This window comes from Bos taurus, chromosome X (genome assembly GCF_002263795.3).
Source record: "Bos taurus isolate L1 Dominette 01449 registration number 42190680 breed Hereford chromosome X, ARS-UCD2.0, whole genome shotgun sequence".
Taxonomy (NCBI): Eukaryota; Metazoa; Chordata; class Mammalia; order Artiodactyla; family Bovidae; genus Bos; species Bos taurus.
The window spans coordinates 65,336,371-65,351,922 of record NC_037357.1 but is presented as its reverse complement, the minus strand read 5'-3'; the positions used below and the strand labels follow the sequence as shown (position 1 = coordinate 65,351,922).

At 35.2% G+C, this 15,552-nt stretch overlaps 1 protein-coding gene across 1 annotated transcript in view; it reads left to right on the top strand.

Annotated features, from left to right (window-relative positions):
* The window catches only part of DACH2 (dachshund family transcription factor 2), a 311,949-nt gene that overhangs the window by 142,061 nt on the left and 154,336 nt on the right, over window positions 1–15,552 (top strand). The window lies entirely within an intron of this gene.

Here is a 15,552-nt window from a genome sequence, read left to right as displayed (position 1 = left end):
AAAGAAAGCAGGAGTAGCAATACTCATATCAGATAAAATAGACTTTAAAACAAAGGCTGTGAAAAGAGACAAAGATGGTCACTACATAATGATCAAAGGATCAATCCAAGAAGATATAACAATTATAAATATATATGCACCCAACACGGGAGCACCACAGTATGTAAGACAAATGCTAACAAGTATGAAAGGAGAAATTAACAATAACACAGTAATAGTGGGAGACTTCAATACCCCACTCACACCTATCGATAGATCAACTAAACAGAAAATTAACAAGGATACACAAACTTTAAAAGATACAATAGACCAGTTAGACCTAATTGATATCTATAGGACATTTCATCCAAAAACAATGAATTTCACCTTTTTCTCAGGTGCACATGGAACCTTCTCCAGGACAGATCACATCCTGGGCCATAAATCTAGCCTTGGTAAATTCAAAAAAATAGAAATCATTCCAAGCATCTTTTCTGACCACAATGCAGTAAGATTAGATCTCAATTACAGGAGAAAAACTATTAAAAATTCCAACATATGGAGGATGAACAACACCCTGCTGAATAACCAACATATCACAGAAGAAATCAAAAAAGAAATCAAAATTTGCATAGAAACGAATGAAAATGAAAACACAACAACCCAAAACCTGTGGGACACAGTAAAACAGTCCTAAGGGGAAAGTTCATAGCAATACAGGCACACCTCAAGAAACAAGAAAAAAGTCAAATAAATAACCTAACTCTACACCTAAAGCAACTAGAAAAGGAAGAAATGAAGAACCTCAGGGTTAGTAGAAGGAAAGAAATCTTAAAAATTAGAGCAGAAATAAATGCAAAAGAAACAAAAGAGACCATAGCAAAAATCAACAAAGCCAAAAGCTGGTTCTTTGAAAAGATAAATAAAATTGACAAACCATTAGCCAGACTCATCAAGAAACAAAGGGAGAAAAATCAAATCAATAAAATTAGAAATGAAAATGGAGAGATCACAACAGACAACACAGAAATACAAAGGATCATAAGAGACTACTATCAACAATTATATGCCAATAAAATGGACAACGTGGAAGAAATGGACAAATTCTTAGAAAAGTACAACTTTCCAAAACTGGACCAGGAAGAAATAGAAAATCTTAACAGACCCATCACAGGCACGGAAATTGAAACTGTAATCAAAAATCTTCCAGCAAACAAAAGCCCAGGTCCAGACGGCTTCACAGCTGAATTCTACCAAAAATTTAGAGAAGAGCTAACACCTATCCTGCTCAAACTCTTCCAGAAAATTGCAGAGGAAGGTAAACTTCCAAACTCATTCTATGAGGCCACCATCACCCTAATACCAAAACCTGACAAAGATCCCACAAAAAAAGAAAACTACAGGCCAATATCACTGATGAACATAGATGCAAAAATCCTTAACAAAATTCTAGCAATCAGAATCCAACAACACATTAAAAGATCATACACAATGACCAAGTGGGCTTTATCCCAGGGATGCAAGGATTCTTCAGTATCCACAAATCAATCAATGTAATACACCACATTAACAAATTGAAAAATAAAAGCCATATGATTATCTCAATAGATGCAGAGAAAGCCTGTGACAAAATTCAACACCCATTTATGATAAAAACTCTCCAGAAAGCAGGAATAGAAGGAACATACCTCAACATAATAAAAGCTATATATGACAAACCCACAGCAAACATTATACTCAGTCGTGAACAATTGAAAGCATTCCCTTTAAAATCAGGAACAAGAAAAGAGTGCCCACTTTCACCATTACTATTCAACATAGTTTTGGAAGTTTTGGCCACAGCAATCAGAACAGAAATATAAATAAAAGGAATCCAAATAGGAAAAGAAGAAGTAAAACTCTCACTATTTGCAGATGACATGATCCTCTACATAGAAAACCCTAAGGACTCCACCAGAAAATTACTAGAACTAATCAATGATTATAGTAAATTTGCAGCATATAAAGTCAACACTCAGAAATCCCTTGCATTCCTATACACTAATAATGAGAAAACAGAAAGAGAAATTAAGGAAACAATTCCATTCACCATTGCAATGGAAAGAATAAAATACTTAGGAATATATCTACCTAAACAAACTAAAGACCTATACATAGAAAACTATAAAACACGGGTGAAAGAAATCAAAGAGGACACTAATAGATGGAGAAGTATACCATGTTCATGGATTGGAAGAATCAATATAGTGAAAATGAGTATACTACCCAAAGCAATTTATGGATTCAATACAATCCCTGTCAAGTTACCAACGGTATTCTTCACAGAGCTAGAACAAATAATTTCACAATTTGCATGGAAATACAAAAAACCTTGAATAGCCAAAGCGATCTTGAGAAAGAAGAATGGAACTGGAGGAATCAACCTACCTGACTTAACGCTCTACTACAAAGCCACAGTTATCAAGACAGTATGTTCCTGGAACAAAGACAGAAATATAGATCAATGGAACAAAATAGAAAGCCCAGACATAAATCCACACACATAGGGACACCTTATCTTTGACAATGGAGGCAAGAATATACAATGGATTAAAGACAATCTCTTTAACAAGTGGTGCTGGGAAATCTGGTCAACCACCTGTAAAAGAATGAAGCTAGAAGACTTTCTAACACCATACACAAAAATAAACTCAAAATGGATTAAAGATAACACCAGAAACTATAAAACTCCTAGAGGAGAACCTAGGCAAAACACTCTCTGACATAAATCATAGCAGGATCCTCTATGACCCACCTCCCAGAATATTGGAAATAAAAGCAAAAATAAACAAATGGGACCTAATTAAACTTAAAAGCTTCTGCACATCAAAGGAAACTATTAGCAAGGTGAAAAGGAAGCCTTCAGAATGGGAGAAATTAATAGCAAATGAAGCAACTGACAAACAACTAACCTCAAAAATATACAAGCAACTCCTACAGATCAACTCCAGAAAAATAAATAACCCAATCAAAATATGGGCCAAAGAACTAAATAGACATTTCTCCAAAGAAGACATACAGATGGCTAACAAACACATTAAAAGATGCTCAACATCACTCATTATCAGAGAAATGCAAATCAAAACCACTATGAGGTACCATTTCACGCCAGTCAGAATGGCTGCAATCCAAAAGTCTACAAGCAATAAATGCTGGAGAGGGTGTGGAGAAAAGGGAACCCTCTTACACTGTTGGTGGGAATGCAAACTAGTACAGCCACTATGGAGAACAGTGTGGAGATTCCTTAAAAAAACTGGAAATAGAACTGCCTTATGATCCAGCAATCCCACTGCTGGGCATACACACTGAGGAAACCAGAAGGGAAAGAGACACGTGTACCCCAATGTTCATCACAGCACTGTTTATAATAGCCAGGACATAGAAGCAACCTAGATGTCCATCAGCAGATGAATGGATAAGAAAGCTGTGGTACATATACACAATGGAGTATTACTCAGCCATTAAAAAGAATACATTTGAATCAGTTCTAATGAGGTGGATGAAACTGGAGCCTATTATACAGAGTGAAGTAAGCCAGAAAGAAAAACACCAATACAGTATACTAACGCATATATATGGAATTTAGAAAGATGCTAACAATAACCCTGTATACGAGACAGCAAAAGAGACACTGATGTATAGATGTATAGATGTATAGAACAGTCTTATGGACTTTGTTGCAGAGAGAATGTGGGAGGATTTGGGAGAATGGCATTGAAACATGTATAATATCATGTATGAAATGAGTTGCCAGTCCAGGTTCGATGCACGATACTGGGTGCTTGGGGCTAGTGCACTGGGACGACCCAGAGGGATGGTATGGGGAGGGAGGAAGGAGGAGGGTTCCGGATGGGGAACGCATGTATACCTGTGGTGGATTCATTTTGATATTTGGCAAAACTAATACAATTTGTAAAGTTAAAAAAAAAAAAAAAAAGTTGTTGCTGAAGCATGAAAAGACGCTGGGATTCTTGGCTTCTGGAGGAGAAGAATTCAATCTGGAGCCAGAGATGAGGCTTGATTGTTCAGACCTTTTGTGTAATAAAGTTTTATTAAAGTATAAAGGAGATAGAGAAAGTTTCTGACATAGGCATCAGAAGGGGGCAGAAAGAGTACCCCCCTGATAGTCTTCAGCTGGATGCTATATAGTCACTAGCAGTCTGTTAATGAAAGAAAGGAATGTCTTAAAACTCAGAATGGCACCAGACCCCTCATCCATAAATTGTATTTTGGGATAATCTTGGCTGCAGGCGATTCATCCCGGGCCATAAAAACGATTGACTTGAGTCTTGTAGAAGGGCAGATTACCATACAAATAGTTTCATTTACATAGATTAGGGGAACAATATCTGAGTGTAACATACTGGTTTGTCAAGTAGGTTCTGAGCCATTAGGCAGAACCAATTTGAAGACAAGAGTTTGAGGTAAATGCATAGTACACTAACATAGCTTAAGACAAACATTTCCATAAGAAAAATGCTTTGGTTAACTCAAGGTTTGAGAATAGTTAACTTCAGGTGAGACCAGGTGTTATTATTGCATCAGTATTTTAAGAGAAAATTTCTTTAATTTGTATAGAGAAAGAAAAGAATATTGCTAGTTTGTTTCCTCCTGCCGCTTATGAGAGATAAAAATGTCTGACACTTGCAGCCTCTTTCCTCCATTTGGAGACCCCTGGCCTTCCTGCCTGTTACCCTCTCAATTTCCCTTAAGACTGACTGGTTTGATCTCCTTGCTGTCCAAGGGACTTTCAGGAGTCTTCTCCAGCACGACAGTTCAAAAGCATCAATTCTTCAGTACTGTACCTTCTTTATGGTCCTGCTCTCACAATCATGTGTGACCATTGGGAAGACCAAAGTCTTGACTATATGGACATTTGTCAGCAGATATTGTCTCTTCTTTTCAACACACTGTCTAGGTTTGTTATAACTTTCTTGCCAAGAAGCAAATGTCTTCTGATTTCATGGCTACAGTCCCCATCCGCAGTGATTGTAGAGCCCAAGAAGAGGAAATCTGTCACTACTTCCATCTTTTCCCCCTCTATTTACCATGAAGTAATGGGGCTAGATGCCATTATCTTAATTTTTTTAATTTAGTTTTAATAATTTAGTTTTAAGCTGGCTCTTTCACTCTCTTCCTTCACTTTCACCCCCTTCACCCTCATCGAGAAGCTTAGTCCATTATTATTGTCATCATTTTCTATTAGAAAACAGAGAGCAAGAACAGAATTAACTGATTTAGCATAGGTCTAATATTTGCAAATAATCATGTTATGTTGCTTTATCAAAAAAAAAAAAAAAGAAAGAAAGAAAAAGAAACAGATACCCCACCCCCAAAAATAGTTTATAGAATTATATACTGTTTCTCTCTAGATATATCATAATTTGTCAGTTAAGTAAGATGTATTAAGAAGAAGATTTCAGTGGAGGAATATGGAATGATGGGTAAGAGCATAAGCTCTGAAGTCAGATTGTATGCCTGTATTTGAATTCTGATTGCACAATTTCTTGTTATGTGAATTCAGGAAAATGAATTTACCTGTCCATACTTGCCCATCAATTTGCCTTATTTTGCAGTGAAGTGCAGAAGATAATTGTCTCTACCTCATAACATGGGGTGTTAATATATACTTAAATGAGACAAACTTGTTAACACACTTAGTGTGCTTATACTTAGTAAATACTCAGTGTAAGCTAATTATATTTTATTATGTTTTATACTCAAGGACTCATATAGAAATAGTAATAAGTGGAAACCAAGATCATGGCAGAGAGCTAGACTGAGAAAGAAATAGCTTTTCCTATATACATTTGTCTATGCAAATTCTTATCAGTAATAGGACTAAGGGGTCCCCACCATTAGACGCATATACAGGTATTGGACTCTCCCTCTGCAGAGAAACTGATAACTTGTAGTACTTTGATCTTGATGTCACAAAAGGAAGGTTAGGGATCTGGTGGGGACTGGAGAGAGATGCCCATTTTAATATCAAAATTGATCTGAGTTTTATTCTATTTTAAATTACCTTTGAATATTTCAGTTCAGTCAGTTCAGTCACTCAGTAGTGTCTGACTCTTTGTGAACCCATGGACTGCAGTATGCCAGGTTTCTCTGTCCATTCAGTTGGTGATGTAATTGAACTATCTCATCCTCTGTCATGACCTTCTCCTCAAATTCATGTCCATCTAGTCAGTGTTGCCATCCAACAATCTCATCCTCTGTCATCCCCTTCTCCTCTTGCCTCAATCTGTCCCAGCATCAGGGTCTTTTCAAATAAGTCAATTCTTTGCATCAAGTAGCCAAAGTATTGGAGTTTCAGCTTTAGCATCAATCTTTCCAATGAACACTGAGGACTGATTTCCTTTAGGATGGACTGGTTGGATCTCCTTGCAGTCCAAGGGACTCTCAAGAGTCTTCTCCAACACCACAGTTCAAAAGCATCAATTCTTCAGCGTTCAGCTTACTTTATAGTCCAACTCTCACATCCATACATGACTACTGGAAAAATAATAGCTTTGACTAGATGGACCTTTGTTGGCAAAGTAATGTCTCTGCTTTTTAATATGCTGTCTAGGTTGGTCATAGCTTTTCTTCCAAGGAACAAGCGTCTTTTAATTTCATGGCTTCACTCACCATCTGCAGTGATTTTGGAGCCCCCCTTAATAGTCTCTCACTATTTCTGTTGTTTCCCCTTCTATTTGCCCCAACTATTTGAATGTTTCTATGTGGATTATTTAGTCTGTAGTCTGAACTGTGCATTTATAAACACAATATGAAGGCACCTGTAGGATTTTCTGTCATTTTCAATGGGTACATTATACACTCCATAAATGTTTGTTGCATAAATGAATGCAAACTAATGATTCATTGGATATTAAACATTGGGGAGTGTTTTTAAAATAATGATCATTAATGATATAGACGTTAATTCCAAAACTGACCAAAAAAAAAAAACAAAAACACTGTAAGTTGTGAAATATATATTTTTTTTTTTTAGTTTTAGTTTTGTTGTTATTTCTGTTTTTTGGTCAAAAATAGATTGAGACTATTATTGTGCCTGGGCACAGAGTCCTTAGGTCTGACTCAGATCTCTTAACTGTTGGCTCAGCTATTAGCATTTGTAGCTAATAATTAATAGAGCTATAACATTAATTAGAAATTGTATTATGATCATTAGATTTTTAAGACTTATCTTTCTGTTATATTACACAATGTGGCAAAATCCTGAGAGCAGAATAGGTAAAATACCTGACTGATATGAACACATATTTTCTTACATTTAAATATCTCATAGTACATTTTTTCTATATTTGTGGGAAAGTTCATCGTCGTTTTCTCTGATAACAAATTTAAGAAATTTGAGTAGGAAGCTGTTATTTGGCCGTTTACCAATACCATCTGATGAGTTGTGTTTTTTGGTTGCCTGAGCAGCTGGCAATTAATGAGTTGATTGGAAATGGTCACAGGGCAATGGCATTAGCATGTGAACATCTGGCATTAAAATTAGTCAACACAGAGAGCACTTTTTGTGATAATTCAAATTCACTGAAAAAAATCACTAGGTGAATCTTATTCTAAGTGCTCTGTGGAAAGGAAAAACTATTACTATATTTTATTTTATTTTATTATTTATTTACTTTATATTTTAGAACATGTGATGAAGATGCATTGTGTGAGAATTGAGGGCTGTTTGCTGTGTATGTGTGTATGTATTTGGGTGGGTGGCAGAGGCCCAGGCCTACAACATAATTTGCAAGCCATACATATTTCCACTGAACTATTCCTTCTCCCACTTGAGGGCATTTGCATCCTATGAACAGATATTATAGCTGATTCCCTTTAAGCTGTCAGCCTCTTCCAGGATAAGTTGATCTCATTGAAGAGGTGAGAGGGTACTTTGTCCAGCTATCACATAGGTCACAGATAGGGTATGCTTATGATTTTGGACTCTCTCATATGAAAATTAATGAAAACTTGCCATATCCATCTGCATTAACCTAAATGCAATTGTAAATTGATGATTGTGGAACATATATTAATTCTTAAACTGATTCATAAAAATTCATAAAGTGTCATGCATCCAATAATATTCAAAGATAAAACAAAGCATGTAATTCTTTCTCAGTACTAGTGGTAAACCAAGTTAACAAAATCAATGAACAAACATATAGTCTTGTTCCTGATTTTATTATTTAAATTTGTCAGATTACAATCTATTCTATTTCTTTAGCACTCTGGTGACAGTACAGAAGGAACACATCAGTTAAATGCAAAATATCTCGACAAATGCATGAATAAAATATCTAGTATCAGTTAAACTTCCAAAAGCCACTCCTCAGCAGCGAAATGCCATTAAATCCTTTAGGAACTTATTAAGAGATTAACATTTGGGAGATTAATTACAGTGAGAGTTGAATTGCAATTAAATAAAAAAAGACAAATTATATATTACATAACCCCACCAAATGCTTAAGAAGAATCAATATAAGAGAATATCATAGATACAACACAATGAGATAGGTGTTCTTAAAAGTCAACTATACACACATATACATAAATGTGAACACATGTATAATATGCATGCATTAGTACATTACAAGTTCTGTGTTTTGCCATATCTAGGTATGTAAAGAAATACATTGAGATGAAATAAAAGATCTCCATTAAAAAGGGTAGAGTTGATACCTTAGTGCCAATAAACTAAGTTCTATACTCTATTGATTGTGTTAAACCATATAAAGCTAATTTTCCTTAGCTTTGACCCTGCTCTTTATTCAAGGTTCAAATGTACTCTTAAATCTTTTAATATGAGGTAAATGTCCTTTGACCATATGTACCTGCTAAAAATGAAAACAGTATGATAGAAGAGGAAGTAATAACATGTACTAATTAGAAGTATTTTCTATAATGTCTGTTTCTTCTTCAGCATAAGCCTTGAACTATATAACTATATGCTAGAAATTTGAGTTATTACTGAAGATAATTTTACTAATTGCAAGGGAAATTCGGGATTTCATTGGGTAAGTATGTATCAGTTTTGGAAATCTCCCTTCTCTGCTACAGTGACTGAATCTGGAGAAGATTTCTGCAGTGATTTAGAAGAGCTACAGCTGTTTTGAAGGGGCTTGAATGAAATAAATGAAAAGTAACAGGGTTGTAAAAGTCATAAATGCCAAATAAAATTAAGTCATGAATGAATAAAATGATTTGGGTTTTAGATTTTCAATTTTCCTTTTTAATGTCCTTACTGATTTGTTGCAAATACTGTTAACCCTGTATTTGGTAAGTGGTGAAGACATTATCCTTGTCTTCTCATTTGTAATAAAACAGATTAACTTGCTGTGAAAATTTAACTAGGCTGAGACACAACAGTAACCACCTAATGGCCCGAAGCACATTGCAGTTAAGTAGCTAAATAGATGCATACTGATTACAGGCCTTAAAAATGGATCTGTTTACTTGCAAAGTAGAAATTAGTTATATAACTATTGATTATTTTAGAAGAAATTAACGTTTCCAGTTCCATACAGGTATTTTAAAAACCCACCTAATTCTTAATCAGTGTAAGGTATTGGACTCATCTAATGTTTATATGGTGAAAAAAAAATGTGACCTCTGTGATGCCTTAGGAAACAATAACAATGAATTGAATTTTGATTGAATTTGGTAAGTGCAGGCTACAAATCTTAAATATGAACTGTGGTTTTATGCAAAATGTTATTGTAACTCTAAATCATGTTTTCAAAGTTATTTGAAATAATATCCACCTGATGTGCTATTGACAATGGCAAAAGATGAATTTAAAAGTAAAGTATTTGAGTTCATAGTATTTGATCATATGTACTTTTAAAACATTTTGGAGGATTCCTCTTTATAGCATTGTAAATTTTCCTCATTATTTATAGCATTTTCTATTTGTGTAGATATTCTTTCAATTAAAAAAAAATTCAGAATGACCATTCATTTTTTAAGCAGAATGGGCAAGGTCACATCACTTGTATTCTCTTTTTTTCTAAACCATCAACTTTATAATTCATTCCCAAATTTTCCATTTTTATTATGGCAGGATATATTGCTATGTATGATTATTGTTTACCACTACACAGTGATTTTGTTTGTTCAGTTTTATTTTTGCTCAATAACTGCTGTACTTTTGTCCCTATCCATTCACTTACCAGTCCATTAAAGATAAAAGTAGTTCATTAAATTAAATATTTTTCAGCAAATAACCAATGTTAGAATTCAAAGACTGTTCCACAATTTATATACATATTTTAGCATAGAATCATTGAGACTACACAACAGTGAAAAGTAAGAAAATAATTTTGACCTCATATATGAAATTCCTTTCATTGGTGTGTGTGTACATATGCTATTTAGGGATTATAATTTTAATCACTGCACTTTAGGTTGAATTTCACAACTGATGAACTTTTCAAAAAATTTAAAAATGTATTATAAAAGCCATATATAATTTGCTATCCATGCCCATACTATCCCTCTAAACAACATATATAATTATTTGGAAAAAAAATATTATCTTCTGCTTTGTTTATATGTATCTTTTTATCTTTTCCTGTATATAGAGTATTACAACTGTATATTTAACTGTATACTAAATATAAATGCATGTATATTTCTCTGTCATAAAATATTGTGTTTGAAGCATAACAAAAGTTATAAAGCCTTTCAGAGGTAATATATTTACAATTAATAGTATTTAATAACTATATGATACTGCAGCTAATATACTCAAAGTCCACTATTCATTTCATTAAATTTATCAGATGTTTACTGAATACTAAATAACATTATACATCAATAAAAAATGAACATACTACACAGATGACTGTATTAGTTCCTTATTACTTTTGGAACAAGGTATGATATATTTAATAGCTTTAAATGATGCAAGTTTATTAGCTTGCAGTTCTGTAGGTCAGATGTCTGACATGGGTATCACTGAGCTAAAATCACAGGGCTGAATTTCTTTCTGTAAGCTTCCAGGATAGTATCAGTTTCCTTCCCTTTTCCAGGTTATCTCTCTGACCATTCTTCAATAATCATATCTTCCTCTGACTTTCCTTTCTACCCTCAAGTTAAGCCATGTAATAGCTCTATCTCCAGGTTCTCAGTCACATCTGAAAAGTCCATTTTGCCATATAAGATAACATATTCACAAGTTCAACTATTAGGACGTGGACTAAACATTTTTTGCTGAGCTAATGATATTATTCTGTCTGCCATAATGATAAACTTTGGAAAATCTTAACATCTACTAATGAAATAATAGACTTTAACTCTCATATTATTAACTTTGGATTAAGCAAACAGTTTTTCTTTGAAGAATTTATCAGTTTGGGGCTTTTCATGCAAAATCAATGTGAAAATATATAAACACATATTTGACAAACTGATTTTTAATCTTATGGTGATTAGAATACTGATGTTGTAATTGCATATAAATATACAGAACTTTAAGAAATTCATTATGAATGAGTTATATAATAAAATAAATATTCTCTGTCCCAGAATGCCTATTATTCAGTCACATTTATTGCATATATGGATAAACAATAATGTATTTTTAATTGATCAAATTAACTAAATGTCAAATTTATTCATCAGTTTGTGATTCATAAACATAGTGAATAACTTCAGAGCTTTATAGCAATATTAATTATGATAAAAATCCTGAGAACCATAACAGTTACTGTAGAGCTATATAAAATAAACATTTTATTTTATTTTTATCAATAATTTTACAGCCACAGGACTGGAAAAGGTCAGTTTTCATTCCAACCTCAAAGAAAGAAAATGCCAAAGAATATTCAAACCACCACACAATTGCACTATTCTTACATGCTAGCAAAGTAATGCTCAACATTCTCCCAGCTAGGCTTCAAAAGTATGTGATCTGAGATCTTTGGGATGTTCAGGCTGCATTTAGAAAAGACAGAAGAACCAGAGATCAAGTTATTAACATCCATTGCATCATAGAAAAAGCAAGAGAATTACAGAAAGAAAGAAAAATAAAAGCCATCTACTTCTGTTTCATTGACTATGCTAAAGTCTTTGACTGTGCTGATCACAACAAACTATGACAAATTCTTAAAAGGATGGGAATACCAGACCACCTTACCTACCTCCTGGGAAATCTGTATTCAGGTCAGGAAGCAACAGTTAGAACAGGACATGGAAAAATGGACTGGTTCCAAGTTGAGAAAGAAGTACATCAAAGCTGTATATTGTCACCTTGTTTACTTAACTTATATGCAGTGTACATCATGCAAAATGCTGAGCTGGATGAAAAATAAGTTGGAATCACGAGCACCTGGAGAAATATCAATAACCTCAAATATGGAGATGACAGCACCCTTATGGCTGAAAGCGAAGAGCAACTAAAGAGCCTATTGATGAAAGTGAAAGAGGAGAGTGAAAAAGGAGGCTTAAAACTTAACATTCAGAAAACTAAGATCATGGCATACAGTCCCATCATGTCATGGCAAATAGTTGGAGAAACAATGGACACAGTGACAGACTTTATTTTCTTGGGCTAGACTGCAGATGGTGACTGAGTCCATGAAATTAAATGACGCTTGCTCCTTGGAAGTTCACAGTTCATGTATTGTTGAAGCCTGGCTTGGAGAATTTTGAGCATTACTTTACTAGAGTGTGAGATGAGTGAAATTGTGCAGCAGTTTGAGCATTCTTTGGCATTGCTTTTCTTAGGGGTTGGAATGAAAACTGACTTTTTCCAGTCCTGTGGCCAGTGCTGAGTTTTCCAAATTTGCTACCATATGTTCAAGCTGGTTTTAGAAAAGGCAGAGGAACAAGAGATAAAACTGCCAACATCCACTGGGTCATCAGAATAGCAAAAGAGTTCCAGAAAAACATCTAATTCTGCTTTATTGACTATGCCAAAGCCTTTGACTTGTAGATCACAATAAACTGTGGAAAATTCTGAAAGACACGGGGTTACCAGACCACCTGACCTGCCTCTTGAGAAATCTGTATGCAGGTCAATAAGCAACAGTTAGAACTAGACATGGAACAACAGACTGGTTCCAAATAGGAAAAGGAGTACATCAGGGCTGTATATTGTCACCGTGCTTATTTAACTTATATGCAGAGTACATCATGAGAAACCCTGGGCTGGAAAAAGCACAAGTTGGAATCAAGATTGCTGAGAAAAATATCAATAACCTCAGTTTTGCAGATGATACCACCCTTATGGCAGAAAGTGAAGAGGAACTAAAAAGCCTCTTGATGAAAGTGAAAGAGGAGAGTGAAAAAGTTGGCTTAAAGCTCAACATTCAGAAAACAAAGATCATGGCATCCAGTCCCATCACTTCATGGCAAATAGATGGAAAAACAGTGGAAACAGTGTCAGACTTTTTTTTTTTTTTTGGGGGGGGGGAGGGGGCCTCCAATATCACTGCAGCCATGAAATAAAAAGATGCTTACTCCTTAGAATAAAAATTATGACCAACCTAGACAACATATTAAAAAGCAGAGATATTACTTAGCCATCAAAGATCCATCTAGTCAAGGCTATGTTTTTTTTTTTTTTTTCCAGCAGTCATGTATGGATGTTAGAGTTGGACTATAAAGAAAGCTGAGTGACGAAGAATTGATGCTTTTGAACTGTGGTGTTGGAGAAGACTCTTTAGAGTCCCTTGGACTGCAAGGAGATAAAACCAGTCCATCCTAAAGGAAATCAGTCCTGAATATTCATTGGAAGGACTGATGTTGAAGCTAAAACTCCAATACTTTGGCCTTCTGAGGCAAAGAGCTGACTCATTTGAAAAGACCCTGATGCTGGGAAAAATTGAGGCAAGAGGAGAAGGGGATGACAGAGGATGAGATGGTTGGGTAGCATCACTGACTCAATGGACATGAGTTTGAAAAAACTCCAGGAGTTGGTGATGGACAGGGAGGTCTTGCATGCTGCAGTCCATGGGGTCACAAAGAGTTGGACAAGTCTGAATGACTGAATTGAACTGAACTGATCCTTGGAAGAAAAACTATGATAAACCTAGATAGCATGTTAAAAACCAGAGACATTACTTTGCTGACAATGGTCCATCTAGTCAAGCCTATGGCTTTTCCAGTAGTCATGTATGGATATGAGAGTTGGACCATCAAGAATGCTGAGCACTGAAGAACTGATGCTTTTGAGCTGTGGTGTTGGAGAAGACTCTTGAGAGTCCCTCGAACTGCAAGGAGATCAAACCAGCTGATCCTAAAGGAAATCAGTCCTGAATATTCATTGGAAGGACTGATGTTGAAGCCGAAGCTGAAATATTTTGGCCACCTGATGCAAAAAACTGACTCATTAGAAAAGACTCTGATGCTGGGAAAGACTGAAAGCAGGAGGAGAAGGGACAACAGAGGATGAGATGGTTGTATGGTATCACCAACTCAATGGATGAGTGTTAGTAAGCTCCGGGAATTGGTAATGGATAGGGAAGCCTGGTGTACTGCAGTCCATGGACTTGCAAGGAGTCATACATGAGGGAGTGACTGAACTGAACTGATTTTTATCAAATTCGTAATTTTAAACTATAAAAATTTAAACAATACTAACGAACATCCTTTTAGTATTGTTTAATTTTTATAATTTTAAATTATAAATTTGATGAAAATCATTTCAGTTCCCAAATCACTGCAGATGGTGACTGCAGCCATGAAATTAAAAGACACTTGCTCCTTGGAAGAAAAGCTATGACCAACCTAGACAGCATATTAAAAAAGTAGAGACATTCGTTACTTGGCCAACAAAGGTCCATCTAGTCAAAACTATGATTTTTCCAGTAGTCATGTATGGGGTTAAGAGTTGAATTAAAGAATGCTGAGCACTAAAGAATTGATGCTTTTGAACTGTGGTGCTGGAGAAGACTCTTGAGAGTCACTTGGACTGCAAGGAGATAAAACCAGTCCATCCTAAAGGAAATCAGTCCTGAATATTCATTGAAAAGATTGAAGCTAAAGCTGAAACTTCAATACTTTGGATACCTGATGTGAAGAACTGACTTATTGGAAAAGACTCTGATGCTGGAAAAGATTGAAGGTAGGAGGAGAAGGGGACTACAGAAGATAAGATGGTTGGATGGCATCACCCACTATATGGACATGAGTTTGAGTAAGCCCTGGGAGTTGGTGATGGAACTCCATGGAACTTGGTGGGCTGCAGTCTATGGGGTCGCAAAGAGTCAGACATGACTGAGCGACTGTACTGAACAAATTGATAATAGGTCTTAGTGTTGGTTTCAAACACCCATCATTGTGTCTTGTGACCATCAAACCGTTTTGTTGCCAACATTAAAAATAAATTCCTAAGGTGTGATAGATTACACATATATTATTGCCATAATGTTTTCAGTGCAGAAAGACACAACATGTACCAGGTCCTCCCACTGTTTTTGAGTTTTATTCCAATGTTCCAAGTGTTTACCTTTGGGAGATCTTCTTACTCAGGTAGTAGGCTCACTCTCCAAGTTATGGCTTGAACGTTATATCATTGTAGAAGCT